Source organism: Macrotis lagotis, chromosome 1, assembly GCF_037893015.1.
Source record: "Macrotis lagotis isolate mMagLag1 chromosome 1, bilby.v1.9.chrom.fasta, whole genome shotgun sequence".
Classification (NCBI taxonomy): domain Eukaryota; kingdom Metazoa; phylum Chordata; class Mammalia; order Peramelemorphia; family Peramelidae; genus Macrotis; species Macrotis lagotis.
In genome coordinates this window covers 588625314-588639151 of record NC_133658.1, presented here as the reverse complement: position 1 = coordinate 588639151, position 13838 = coordinate 588625314, and positions in this window count along the sequence as shown.

The following is a 13838-nucleotide window of genomic DNA, read 5'->3' as shown; positions in this document are numbered from 1 at the left end:
ACAGAATCTTCATTATAGGCTCATAGGGATTGGAATATGATATTCCAGAAGACAAAAGATCTTGGTTTAAAACTGAGAATCAACTACCCAGCAAAACTAAACATCCTCTTACAGGGGAAAAGATGAACATTCAATGAAACAGGGGACTTTCAAACTTTCATATTGAAGCAACTAGAGCTGAACAGAAAGTTTGATCTCCAAGTACAGGATAGATACTGTTGAACCATAGAGGGGGTGGATGAGAAGGATTAACTATAATGAACTTAAGGATATTGAACTGCATGGGAAGAAGATATTGATAACTCATATGAACTTTCTCATTTATAAGAGCTGTTAGAAGGAGCATATATAGACAGGGCACAGGAAGGAACAGAATATAATGGTATAATATAGTAAAAAGCTGGAGTCAATGGGTGATAAAGGAAAGTACTGGAAGCACTGGAAAGGAGATAAAGAAGAAGAAGCCAAGAAATTTCACATGAGTCAAGAAAAAGCTTTTTCAATGGAGTGGAATGGGGGAAACCAAGGGGGAATGAGTGAGCCTTCATTCTCATCAGAAATGGCTCAGAGAGGAAATAACATACCCACTTAATAGGGTATAGAAATCTATCTTACCCTAGAAAACATGAGAAGAAATGGATGGGATAAGGGGGAATGGGGGCAGGGAAGGGGGGAATAGGTGATAGAAGAGAGGGAAGATTGAGGGAGAGGGTACTCAGATGTAACACACTTTTGGACAGGATCAGGATGAAAGGAGAGAGAAAATAGAATAAATGAGAGTGGATAGGAATAGATTGGAGGGAAATACAGTTAGTAATAGCAACTGTGGGAAAAAATATTGAAACAACTTCTCTGGTGGACTTAGGATAAAGAAAGCAACTCACCCCAGAGACAGAGCCATTGGAATCTGAACACAGACTGAAGTACATGTTTTTCTCTCTCTCACTATTCTTGAGGTTTCTCATCTTCTTGGGGGAGGGGGTTATGTTTACTCATAACAAAATTATTGCAATAATATAAAATAAATCTAGATTCTTAAAAAATAAAAAAAATTATTACAAAGTAAACAGGATAAAACTTTTCCTCCTCCCTGAGAGTCAATAAGCACTTTAATATAGGGTGAATAGGGGTGGCTAGGTGGCACAGTGGATAAAGCACTGGCCCTGGAGTCAGGAGTACCTGGGTTCAAATCTGGTCTCAGACACTTAATATTTACCTAGCTGTGTGGACTTGGACAAGCCACTTAACCCCATTGCCTTGCAAATCCTAAAAAAAAAAAAAAAAAAAAAAAAAAAAAAAAAAAAAAGATAGGGTGAATAACAAAAGGTTAGTGCAGGTTGTTTGGGAGACAGAGGCAGAGACAGAGAGAGGAAGAAAAAGAGAGGCAGGGATAAAGACAGTCAGGAAGAGTTGACTGGGCCAGAAAGAACAGACCAGCCCCAAGTGGAAGTCCAGCTTAATTTTTTATAGCCTTGTTCCATGTCTGGGCACTGAGGAAAAAAAGAGGAAATTCCTTCCCCTTTGCCTGACAGAACCCAGCTAGAAGTTTGGAAGAGGAGACAGGAGGATTGGGAAGAAGATGCAGGAGGAGATAAGATATAAATTTTTACATTTAACAATTAAACAATAGGAGTCAATTTACATCTCAAGAGCAAAGAGCCTTCCTCCCTTTAACAAGATTTTAACAGCATTAAAGATACAAATTTGTTTCTGATTATAATATTTCTACATTTATAATTTTCTGCATTAGTGAATAATCAATAAGTTTATATGACAGTTTCAATAAATAGTTATATTTTTATAGAAAAAACAAAATTTTTCTCTTCTTTATTAGGTATCATCACTTGATGACATTCATTTACTGATAAATATTATTATTAAAGAAAAAGTGCCTATAAAAAAATAGAACAAAAGTAATTGGTTTTTATAGTACTGGCTTGACATTTGTAGATACCAAGTAATGTCACTGCCTCTTCCTCTATTTGTCCATATTTAACATATTGAAATCAATATAACAAAAAATCAAATTATAATCATTTATAACCAAATTTATGCAGCATTTTTCATCATCCAGTCTGGCTTTTGAATTAACCTAGTGGAAGTAACTACTGAATAGTATCTACTGAGTAGTTGCTAATTCTCTATTTTATACTATGTAGGCATGATCTCCTAGTGGTCTTCTTCTAACTATGGTTTTTTAATTCACATCTCTTCATCAGTAAATATTGCTGATAGTGTTTAAAAATATTTATTGTTAGAAGTCTCTTATTTCATTAAATGTCCATCTTCTGGCCAGGATGGCAAAGAGAAGCCAGTCATTGTGCTAAGGTCTCCTGGAATTCCCTCAGAACTAATATGAATCAATCCTCTTAACAGAATTTCAATCAATCAACAAAACCCAGAAAAAGAACCTAGGAGAAGAACATCTACCAACAAGGTCTGTGTCAGAGGAGAATGGGTGAACCAGGGGCACAGAGTAGAGAGTTAGTACAAGGGCAGCTGGATGAGGCCCAAGGACTAACTTGAGAACAACCATGGAAACTTTGGCTGTGTGAGCAGGAGACAGGAGAGCTCCACCAGCGCTGGAGAGAGAATTCCAGCACAGCAGGTAAAACAGTTGCAAAATGAAGTTAAACATAATCCATTCAGCTTGGCTGGTCCAGAAGACCAGGGCCATGAGCCCCATAGTTTCAACAGAGTCCCCAGGTTTCCAGTTGAGTCCTCTCTCCCCCATCCCATGGGAGAAAGTTACTCTTCCAAGAACAAACACAGTAACAAGCCACACACCCCCAACTCAAGGCTCAGATGTGAGTAGCAGTAGAATAAGGAGATTATTATTATTATTCTCACAGTAGAATAAGGAGATTAACTATCTCACCCAAGGACCCAGACCATATTGTGTTAGGATAATCCAGACCCTGCTGCTCCCACACCCTGCCAAACCTAGGGAGTGGACCACAAATCAAGGTCACAGACACTTCAGAGGAAGTGTCTCACATCCCCTACTGGCCAGCCCAAGTGGAGTTATTAAGCCCAATGAGCAAAGCTTCTAAGGATTTCAACACCAAAGGTCTGTGAATCAGCCTCTCGCCAAACACAAGATCCTAGGAAAATGAAGAAAAGCCATCAGATTGGGGGGGGGGGGGGTCCATCAAAAGCTACCTTGAAGACAAAGATACTAATTCAGAGAGATCTAGAACTTCTGAGGAGAATATGAGTTGGTCTCCAGTCCAGAAAGACATATTATAAGAAATAAGGAAGGAGTTTAAAAATCAATTGGAAAAATTGGGGAAAAAAACTCAAAAGAAAATTAACATCATGAAACAAGAAAACAAATCCTTGGAAAATACCATTGGACAAGTGCAAAACGAAAATAATTCTCTCAAAACCACAATTGGGCAAATGGAAAACTCCTTCAAAAATAGAATTGGAAAAGGAGTTGAAAAAGGTAAATGATGAAAATTCTTCTCTAAAAAAAGAATGGAATCTGTGGAAACTAATGACTTCATGAGACAACAAGAATCTGTTAAACAAAACCAAAAAATTAAAAAAATAGAAGAAAACAAAAAATATCTCATCAGCAAAAGCACTAACCTACAGAATGGATCCAGAAGAGACAACTTAAAAATCATTGAGCTTCCTGAAAACATTGAGGATGAAAAAGCCTGGACTTAACATTTCAGAATTTAGTGATGGAAAATTGCCCTGCTATCATGGAACCAGAGAGCAAAATAGTTATTGAAAGAATAAATTGATACCCTCCCAAAAGGGACCCCAAAATAAAAACACCAAGGAATATTGTGGCCAAATTCCAGAACTATCAAATAAAAGAGAAAATCCTGCAAGCATCCCAGAAAGAAACCATTTAGATACCAAAGAGCCACAGTAAGGATTACATGGGATCTGGCTGCATCAGCATTAATGGATCAAGGGGGTGGAATATAAAATTCCAAAGAGCAAGGGAGCTTGGAATACAGTCAAGAAGTCACTTTCCAGCAAAACTGAGCCTTCTTTTCCAGGGGAAAAGATGGACATTTAATGAAATAAGAGACTTCCAACATTTCCTGATTAAAAAAAGAGCTAAATAGAAAATTTAAACTTAAAACGCAAGACTCAAAAGATACATGAAAAGGTAAAAAATGGGAAAAGAAAAAAAAACTGCTATCCGATCAGATGAAACTGGCTATATCCCCACCTGGGAGAAATATTCTCATAATTCTTGATAATTATAATTCTTTCAGAGAGAATACACTTAGCCAGAAGTATTGGACACTCATGACTTGTCCATGACTCTGATAGAGTGATTAAAAGTAGAATTATTTAAAAACAAGGGGGACAGTAAAAAAGATAGGAGGATGGAGGAGATTGAATGGGGTAAATAACACTATATAAAGAGGTACAAAGGACCTATTGTAATAGAGAGGAAGAAGGGAGGAGGTGAGAACTGCCTGAATTTTACTTTCATTGGATTTAGCTCAAAGAAGGATTAACATACATACACTCAATTAAGTTAAGAAACTTATCTTACCTTTCAAATATTAAAAAGGGAAAGGAGGAGGGAGAAGGAAAAGAGGAACTAACAGAAGGAAGGGAAGGAAGAAGGGGCAAAGGAAAAGGGGGAAAAAGGGTAGGGGGTGTGATATAAGGGGGCAAACACACTGAAGGAGGTGGTATTCAGAAGCAAAATACTGGAGAATATGGATAAAGTAAAAAAAAAAGAGGGGAAATACAGTGGGAAGATAGCATGGAGGGCAATAAAGAGTCAGTAATTATAACTCTGAATGTGAATGGGATGAACTTTCCCATAAAACATAAGTGAATAGCAGAATGGATTACAAACCAGAATAATACTACAATATGCTGCTTACAAGACATTCATTTGAAGCATATACATATATATATATATATATATATATATATATATATATATATATATATATATAATAAAGGTAAAAGGTTGGAGCAAAACATATTTTGCTTCACCTGAAGAGAAAAAGGCAGAGGTAGCAATCCTTATCTCAGACAAAGCAGCTGCAAAAATAGATCTCATTAAAAGAGATAAGGAAAGGGTGGCTAGGTGGTGACACTTAATAATTACCTAGCTGTGGGGACTTAGGCAAGCCACTTAACTCTATTTGCCTTGCAAAAAAAAGATAAGAAAGTAAACTATATTCTTCTAAAAGGTATCATAGACAAAGAAGCAATTTCAGTACTAAATATGTATGCACCAAGTGATACAGCACCCAGATTCTTAGAAGAGAAGCAGAGTGAGTTATAGGAAGACACAGGCAGCAAAACTCTACAGGTAGGAGGCCTCAACATCCCTCTCTTAGATTCAGATAAAATCTAACCGTAAAATAAACAAGAAGGAAGTTAAGGAGGTAAATAAAATATTAGAAACCCTAGACATGATAGACTTTTGGAGAAAACTGAATGGAAATAGAAAGTCATGTACTTTTTTTCCTACAGTACATGACACACAAAAATTGACCATGTACTAGGGTATAAAAACCTTATAATCAAATGCAGAAAGGCAGAAATAGTGAACACTTCCCTCTTGGATCACAATGCAATAAAAACCATGTGCAATAGTGGGCCAGGGAGAGATAGATCTACAACTAATTGGAAACTAAATAACTTCATTTTAAAGAATGAGTGGATCAAACAACAAATTACAGAAAGAATTAATGATTTCATCCTAGATGATGACAATAACGAGACAACATACCAAAACTTATGGGATACAGCCAAGGCAGTTTTTAAGGGATATAGTATATCTTTAAATGCTTACATAAATAAAATAAAGAGGAAATCAATGGACTAAGCATTCAACTAAAAAAATTAGAGAAAGAACAAACTAAAAACTCCCAATTAAATTTCAAATTAGAAATTATAAAACTTAAAGGAGAAATTAATAAAATCAAAACCAGGAAAACTATTAAATTAATAAATAAAACTGAGTTGGTTTTATGGAAAAACATAAAATTAATAAACTTTGTTTAATTTTATTTAAAAAAAGAAGAAAATCAAATTCCTTTTATCATAAATGAGGGGCGGCTAGGTGGCGCAGTGGATAGAGCACTGGCCCTGGAGTCAGGAGTACCTGAGTTCAAATCTAGCCTCAGACACTTAATAATTACCTAGTTGTGTGGCCTTGGGCAAGCCACTTAACCCCATTGCCTTACCAAAAAAAAAAAAATTTATCTTATCTTAATATCATAAATGAAAAAGATGAACTCACCACCAATGAGTAGGAAATTAAAGTATTAATTTGGAATTATTTTACCCTACTCTATGCCAATAAATTTGATAATCTAAGTGAAATGCATGAATATTTTCAAAAATATAAGTTGCCCAGGTTAAATGAAGAGGAAATTAATAAATACTCAAATATTCCTATCTCAGGAAAAGAAATTCAACAAGCCATTATTGAACTCCTTTAAGAAAAAAATCTCCAAGGCAAGATGGATTCACAAGTAAATTCTATCAAACATTTAAAGAATAATTGGTTCCAATTTTATATTAGCTCTTTGGAAAAATAGGTGAAGATAGAACTTTGCCTAACTCTTTCTATGACATCTATATGGTACTGGTACCTAAACCAGGAAAAGTCAAAACAGAAAGAAAATTATAGACAAATTTCTCTAATGAATATTGATGCAAGATCTTAAATAAAATCTTAGCAAAGTGATTTATAACTAGGATAATACACTATGACCAAGCAGGATTTATCCTAGGAATGCAGGATTGGTTCAATATTAGGAAAACTGCTAGTATACTCAATTATATTAACAACAAACCTATCAGAAATCATATCATTATATCAATAGAAGCTGGAAAAGCTTTTGACAAAATACAGCATCCATTCCTATTAAAAACACTAGAGAGTGTAGGAATAAATGGACTGTTTCTTAAAATAATTAGCAATATCTATCTGAAACCATCAACAAGCATTATATTCAATGGGGAGAGGCTAGAGGCATTCCCAATAAGATCAGGGGTGAAACAAGGGTGCCCATTATCACCACTACTATTCAATATTGTATTAGAAATGTTAGCATCAGTAATTAGAGAAGAAAAAGAAATTAAAGGAATTAGAATTGGGAAGGAAGAGACAAAACTCTCACTCTTTGCAGATGACATGATGGTCTACCTAGAGAATCCTAAGAAATCATCTAAAAATCTACTGGAAACAATTAGCAATTTTAGCAAAGTTGCAGGTTATAAAATAAACCCTCATAAATCCTCAACTTTTCTATATATGTCTAGCAAGAAACAGCAGAAGAGCTAGAAAGAGAAATCCCATTCAAAGTAACCTCAGACAATATAAAATACCTGGGAGTCTATTTGCCAAGGCCGACTCAGGATCTTTTTGAAAACAATTAGAAAATACTTCTCACACAAATTAAATCAGATTTAAATAACTGGGCAAATATCAACTGCTCATGGATAGGTAGAGCTTATATAATAAAAATGACAATTCTACCAAAACCAAACTATCTGTGTAGTGCCGTACCAATCAAAATTCCAAAAAATTACTTTAACCAGTTAGAAAAAATTGTAAGTAAATTCATATGGAGAAATAAAAAGTCAAGAATTGCTAGGATCTTAATGAAAAAAAGTGCAAAAGAAGGTGGCTTAGCCCTACCCGATCTAAAATTATATTATAAAGCATCAGTCATCAAAACTGTTTAGTATTGGCTAAGAAATAGAGTGGTGGACCAGTGGAATAGACTAGGTGTAAAAGCAGGAGATGATTATAGTAATCTGCTGTTTGATAAACCCGAAGAGTCCAGCCATTGGGATAAAAACTCCTTCTTTGATAAAAATTGCTGGGATAATTGGAAGTTAGTATGGAAGAAACTTAGATTAGACCAACACCTCACACCCTTTACCAAGATAAGATGCAAATGGTTACAGGACATAGACATAAAAAACAATACTATAAGCAAATTAGAAGATGAAGGACTAGTTTACCTGTCAGATCTATGGAAAGGGGAGCAGTTTATGACTAAAGAAGAGTTGGAGAACATCACCAAAAGCCAATTAGATGATTTAGATTACATTAAATTAAAAAGCTTTTGCACAGATAAAACCAATGTAACCAAGTTGAAAAGAAATGTAGTAAATTGGGAAACAATCTTTACAACTAATGATTCTGACAAAGGATTCCCTTCTAAAATATACAGAGAACTGAGTCATATTTTTAAAACAAAAAGCCATTCCCCAATTGACAAATGGTCAAAGGATATGCAAAGGCAATTTACAGATGAGGAGATCAAAGTAATCCATAGTCATATGAAAAAAATGCTCTAAATCATTAATTATTAGAGAAATGCAAATTAAAGCTTCTCTGAGATACCACCTCACACCTCTCAGATTGTCCAGTATGACCAGGAAGGATAATGATCATTGTTGGAAGGGATGTGGGAAATCTGGGACACTATTACACTGTTGGTGGAGCTGTGAACTCATCCAACCCTTCTGGAGAGCTATTCGGAACTATGCCCAAAGGGCAACAAAAATGTGCATACCCTTTGACCCAGCAATACCACTACTGGGTCTATACCCTGAAGAGATGAGGAAAAAGGGTAAAAACATTACTTGTACAAAAATATTTATAGTAGCCCTGTTTGTGGTGGCAAAGAATTGGAGATTCAGTAAATGTCCTTCAATTGGGGAATGGCTTAGCAAACTGTGGTATATGTATGTCATGGAACACTATTGTTCTATTAGAAACCAGGAGGGATGGGATTTGCATGAACTGATGCTGAGTGAGATGACAGAACCAGAAAAACACTGTACACCCTAACAGCAACATGGGAGTGATGTTCAACCTTGAAGGACTTGCTCATTCCACCAGTGCAACAATCGGGAACGATTTTGGGCTGTCTGCAAAGGAGAATACCATCTGTATCCAGATAAGGAGCTGTGCAGTTTGAACAAAGTGCAAGGACTATTCCCTTTAATTTAGGGGAAAAAAACAGATATCTTATTGTCTGATCTTGTTACCTCTTAGACTTCTCTTCTCTTTAAGGATATGATTTCTCTCTCATCACACCCAATTTGGATCAAGGTACAACATGGAAACAAAGTAAAGACTGACAGAGTGCTTTCTGTTGCGGGTGGGGGGAAGTAAGATTGGGGGAAAATTGTAAAACTCAAATAATATCTTTAATAAAAATAAATTTAAATTAAAAAAATGTCACAGGGTGCCAGTGCAATACTCAGGCCATCATCCCTTCTTAATAATATGGTCAGCCCAATTTTTTTTCTAAATGTTTATTTCTTTTACACTACTTCATTTATGCAGGTCAACAATTATAGATAATAAGCCTCCTCACCTCAATTTACAACTCTCGATTGCTCTTTATGTAATCTTTGATTTTGATTCTTTGCAAATTGTGAAGTCATTAACCACAATTATGTAAGAAAATATTGGCATTGAAGAAGAGGAGTTTCCAATCAAGGAACAGTTTGAGACCATTGGAAATATGACCCATTAAATTCTCTTCCTCCTACTCAATTTTGGGAGTAACTTTTGTCCTTATATAGAGGGCAGCTAAGTGGCCCAGGGAATAGAGCCCTAAACTTGAAGTCAGTCTAATCTTCTTGAGTTCTAATCTGGCCTTAAATATTTTAGTTGTATGATCCTGAGCAAGTCACTTAGTCTTATTTGTCTCAGTTTCCTCATCCACAAAATGGAGTGGAGAAGGAAATAGCAAATTACTCCAAAGTCTTTACTAAGAAAATCCCAAATGTGGTCACAAAGAGTCAGACACAACTGAACAACATAATCCTTCAAATATTTGAAGATAGCTACATGTCTCCCTAAGTCTCTTCCTCTCCAAGATGTACATTCCCAGTTCTTTCAAGTAAGCCTATAAGTGATCTTAAGAAATGTTACCATCCTGGTTACCTGCTTCTTATTCACCCTTTTTTTGTCTATATTTTACTAACAGATGGCACCCCAAACTGTATACCATACCCAGGTGTCTTACAGAGGTAGATAACTGTGCTATGTTGGAGAAATCATCAGTTTGAAAATAAAAGTATGCATTCCTTCAGTATCTGACACATATTAAGAACTTAAATATTTTTAGTCTAATTGCAGATTTCCTAATCAAATTTGGATGAGCAAAGTGGGACAAATTTGCAGGAACATACTCAGAACTCAGATGAATGAGGGCTATGTTTGGATGATGCTGCAACTAATATTATATTTCCCTTTTCTATGGAAAATTATAGTACTATACCTATGAAATCAACTTATACAGATGACATTTGGATTTGTAAAACACTTTGCAAAACTTAAAGCACTGTGTAAATTATAGTCATTATCATATTATGATAATGCTGATGATTTAATAAGTTTCCATAATTTATAGCCAAACATCTTACCAAATTAATCTCATAAGTAGGATATAAATATTAACATCTCATTTCATACTTAAACCTTGCTATGACTGAAGAAAATCTGAAAATACCAACATGTTCCTAAACCATCCTATGATAAATGAGTCTTACCTTTGGATTTCTGATGGTTTCAGAGGTCAAACATTCTTCAGGAACTTCATCCTCAAATAATAAAAACTTGGACCTTGTAGATTACATGGCTTGCAGCTCTCCTATGTCCTTACCAAGGTGGCTTGCTAAGGATTTTTAGAGGGAAGAAGAGGGAAGAACATGGAAAATCTTGATGTGACTACACCCTCCATCAAAGCAGAGAAGATATTCCTTTGCAATTTCTTATCTTAGAGAGTTGACTGAGGCATTGAAAAGTAATTTCCCCATAGTCACATAGACAATATATCTTCCCAAGTGCAAGGCTGGCTCTTTACTATAGTAGTGATGTCAAATGAAAATTGAAAAGGGTAATGGGTAGCACTGAAAAACCATACCATAATGAGGATTTCTATGGGCACATATTGACTTAGGGAACCATGTAGTAACATTGTTTATGCTTTATTGTATCTTTCCCAATTATATTGCAATCTGGTTCTGATCTACTTGGAGGTGTTGTAGGTCTTGGGTTTGATATCTCTGCACTATATCACACTGCTCCTCTCTATGATGCATAATCTCCTCAGGGATTTTCTTTGCCTTCTGGCCTATAAGATCCATAAGGCAGGAACTATATCTGATCAAAACCTTGTATTTCCCTCAGAAGCTAACACTGGGCTTTGTACATAGTAGACATATGAAGTCCTGCACTAATACCTTCAAGATACCAACTTGGTAGATGCTTGTCCAAGGCTCCCCTAACCCCCCCCCAATACAATCATGATCTCTTCTCTAAATTTCTTTCAATCTCTACCTCTCTCTGAAGAGTCTTGGATTGTCCTGAGAGTAATAAAATCTCTCTTTAAGGCCATGATGAAACACTACTATTAAAGAATAACCCCAAGGAAAAGGGAGGAGATAGGTTCACTCAACTCAAGCCTGAGTTGGAGAGTCCAAATCTAGAGTTTTGTGTCAGCTGACAGCCATGTTTTATATGATTTGAAGGTTTTCAAAAGAGAGAAACCACTGTGGTAGGGGGACCGAAGACCACATGATAGGGTAATGGGTTTAGCAATAACAATAGTTAACATTTATATAGACAGTCTAAATATTAACTTCATTTCTGAAAGCCTCTTGCCCAGAAGTTATTTTTTCCCTTTCCCTAAGGAAGAAGTCACATCACAAAAGCCCAGACAACTTTTAGCTATTTGTCCATAGACAAAACTCTTTGAAGATAGATACCTGGATTTTTCATTTCCAACCAACTCAAACCAAACAAATAAGCATTCATGAAGAGTCTATTATGTGCAAAGCACTGTTAGGCATGGGTATACAAAAAGCAAAAAAAAAATGTCCTTGACCCTGAGAAGTTTACATTCTACTGGAAGAGACAGTATAGAAAGATAATCTGAGAAGGGAGAAAGCATTAGAAGCCAGGGGAATGAGGAGTCCAGAAATATTTATTATAGAACATGCAACATGAGCTGAGTCTCGCTATGACCGAAGAAAAGCAGTCATTGTAATCATTCCTTCTTCTCAGTAATATGGCCAGTCCACTTTCTATTCTAAATATTTATATTTATTTCTTATACACTATTTCATTCATGCAGGTCAACAAACAATAGACCTCCTTACCCCAACTTACATCTCTCAATTGTTCTTTGTGCAATCTTTGATTTTGATTCTTTAGAAATTGTGAAGAGTCACGAACCACAACTAGAAGTTTCATGTCAAGGAACATACCATAATGAGGATTTCTATGTGTAAACATTGACTTAGAAAACTGGATATTAACATTGTTTATGTTTCATTGTATTTTCCCCAAATATGCGTAAGTGAAGAGGGAGTACATTCTAGAAATGTCACAGTGCAAAAGAAGAAAGGAGACAAAGGTGGAATTGCCAAGATCAGCAAATAGCCAGTCATCCAACTAAATCAAAACAGAGATGGGGAGTAATTCAAAAAAGCCTGGAATAGTAGACTGATGCCTGAATGTAAAGGATTTTGAACTAAAGGGACTGGCAAGGGACTAGCATTTTAGTAAAACTGATTGGAAGCTCAGAAATGAGGACTGGAGAAGGAAGAAGCTGGCAGTACCCAAAAGTCCAATTAGAAGACTGCTGTCAAAATTCAGGTGAGAGGTAATAATAGACTGAACTCATGGGATAGCTTTGGGGATGAAAAGGAGGAGAAATAGTCAAGATGTGTTCAAGAGTTGGCAAGAGTTGGCAAGAATTTATGGAGGTGAGAGCCAGTGAAAGAATGAGGCTGACTCTGATATTGTAAACCTGGGTACTAGAATGATTGCATTGACCTAATTATAAATAGAAGAGTTGAGGGAGAAGGAGCTGTGGGACAGAGGAGGGCAATAAAAGAGGTATGTTTTGGACATGCTGGTTTTTCCTTTTGTTTTTGTTTTTGTAAGGCAGCTGGGTTAAGTAACTTGCCCAAGATCACACAGCTAAATAATTAAGTGAGGGAGATCAGATCTGAACTCAGGTTCTCCTGACTCCAGGTCCAGTGCATCCACTCTGTCACCTAGCTGCTCCTAGACATACTGATTTTTATATGCCTATTGAACATCCAATTGGAGATTTTCAAAAGACAGGTAGTGACATGCAACTACAATTGAGGAGAGAAATCAGAATCAAATAATTAGTTATTGGACAGAGACAAACAAAATCATAAATAGAGCAGCATAATCAATGGAAAGCAGAAGTGCTAGAGAAAATAAAATCTGAATTAATTTATTAAACTAAAAACATGTTTACATCCCAGAAATATCCAACTGTTTCCTCAACATAACTGCTATGAAAAGCCATATCTATCTGATGTTAAAAATGAAAAGTGAAAAATTACATTCATATTTGTATGTTCTGAATAATTCAGATGCTAAGGAATATTTCCACTGTCTTCTTAGGTGTAAAAGATTTAAAATGAACACTGATGTCAACAAAAAGCTAATCTTTGGGAGTAAAGCTACTGTCCATATCAAAGAGTGGACTTTGGAATAAATATAAGAGCTAGCCATTATTAATCCTAAGAAAGGTCAGTCTGTTCTATTTCTCCTGAAATAAATTCCAAGAAAGTCTATCATGTCACTTTCAACTTATTGTGAGCCATCAAAAAAGAAGAAAAAATCTGAATTAGCTGATTTTTTTTAAATGCAACTATTTTAAAGGATTAAAATGTCATACTAAGAAAACAGGTTTTTTTTTTTTAAATTTAGCAATTAACTAATGGAGCCGATACAAGATATTATCCCTTTTACAAAAGGTATATTTGGTATTAATGAATTAAAAAGAGAAAATAATCTCATTTTGTTCATAACTCTA